Source organism: Echinops telfairi, unplaced genomic scaffold, assembly GCF_000313985.2.
Source record: "Echinops telfairi isolate 266 unplaced genomic scaffold, ASM31398v2 ScPeMD7_7421;HRSCAF=8459, whole genome shotgun sequence".
Taxonomy (NCBI): Eukaryota; Metazoa; Chordata; class Mammalia; order Afrosoricida; family Tenrecidae; genus Echinops; species Echinops telfairi.
This window is the reverse complement of record NW_022111321.1, coordinates 11,739,841-11,741,494: the sequence shown is the minus strand read 5'-3', so window position 1 is coordinate 11,741,494 and position 1,654 is coordinate 11,739,841. Positions and strand designations below refer to the sequence as shown.

Below are 1,654 nucleotides of genomic sequence, written 5' to 3'. Positions count from 1 at the left end.
GCGCATGCACTAAGTGGCAGTCATCCAAACAGAACAAAGTAATACTGAGTGGTTTTAAAACAGGAAAGGTATATACATCATGCCTGTGCTTTCTGTATGCTAAGATATGCAGGTAATATGAGAAGTTGGGCTGTTTGAAGAAGAATGTAGTATCAAGATTGTAGCCTTATTAACAGCTGCAATGTGCAGATGATGACCTTACTTGCCGAGGACTTGAAGCACTTGCTGATGAAGAGCAAGGATTACAGTGTTCAGTATGAATTGCAATTCACTGTAAAGAAAACCAAAATCATCACAACTGGACCACAAGTAACATGATGGATGGAGAAAGGATTGAAGTTATTAAGGATTTCATCTTGCTTGGATCCACAGTCAATCTTCACGGAAGCAGCAGTCAAGAACTCAAATGCCATATTGCATTAGAGAAGTCTGCTACACAAGACCATTTTGAAGTGTTAAAGAGCACAGATGTTGCTTTGAGGACCAATATGCACTTGACTTAAGCCACGGTGTTTTCAGTTGCCTTGTGTGCATGGGAAAGTTGAACATTGAATAAAGAAGCTGAAGAAGAATTGATGCATTTGAATTACGGTGCTTGAGAAGAATATTGAAAGTACCACGTACTGCCAGAAGAACAAACAAATCTGTCTTGAATGGTTCTTGGTATCAAGAGACTTTATCTTCTGTACTGTGCACATAATGTCAGTGGAGACCAGTCCCTGGAGAAAGACATCACATGGCGCCAGGGGGCAGGGTCGTGCCGGTTCTTCCATGTGGGTGCCAGCACGGTGGGCCGCAGCACGGGGTCACCATGGCGGAGCTGTAGCAGCTCCGCCTGCAGGAGGCAGTGGACTCCATGGTGAAGAGTCTGGAGGGAGAACATCCGGAAGATGGGGGGTGCCATGTTCCGTGCGCGCCAGCTGCTGTGAGGACAGCCTGGCCTCCATGCAGCAAGTGCCCTAGTGCATTGAGTGCTGCCACACACCGCTGGCGCAAGCCAGGCCCTGGTGACCAGCGAACTGGAGAGGTTCCAGGACCGCCTGGCCCGGTGTACCATGCACTGCAGTGACAAAGCCAGACTCAATGGCTGCCGGGAGTAAGGGGCTGCAGGTGAAGCAGCAGCTGGAGAGCTGTGTGACCAAATGTGTGGATGACCACAGGCACCTCATCCCGTCCACGACCAAGAAGATGAAGGAGTCTCTCTCATCCATCGCAAATAAATGTCTGTGCCAGTGGCCATTGGGGATCGGACAGGGATCTATATAAAAAAGAAGGAGGGGAATTTGGGTCTTTTAAGTGAATGTTATGAAAAGAAAAAAAAATGGATAGCAAGTTTAAGGAATATCACCTGGCTCTGGACACTGGCTCTTTTATCAGTTCTAGCTCACAGGAAGTAAATTGGGCAAAACTGGTGCTGTAATTTGGGTTGGAGGTCGAACGAGTGAGTGATGTGGAGCCTGAGTTGTATGTGGCAAGTGCTTATCTTCGTCTTGGGTCCATTCCTTGCTGTCCCAAGCCAGAGCCATCCCAGGGCACCCGAGTCTCATGAGTTGCAGTACCAGCGTGCTGGCACGTTCCTCCAACTTGTCGGTGATGATCTGGTGGAGTTTTAGAAGTATTTCTGTTTCTCGCCAACCTCCTGTTTACAAGAAGT

The 1,654-nt window shown here is 48.0% G+C and overlaps 1 pseudogene; it reads left to right on the top strand.

Annotated features, from left to right (window-relative positions):
• Window positions 1-811: 811 nt before the first annotated feature.
• LOC101655564 lies at window positions 812-1,266 on the top strand (annotated as a pseudogene).
• The last annotated feature ends 388 nt before the right edge of the window (window positions 1,267-1,654 follow it).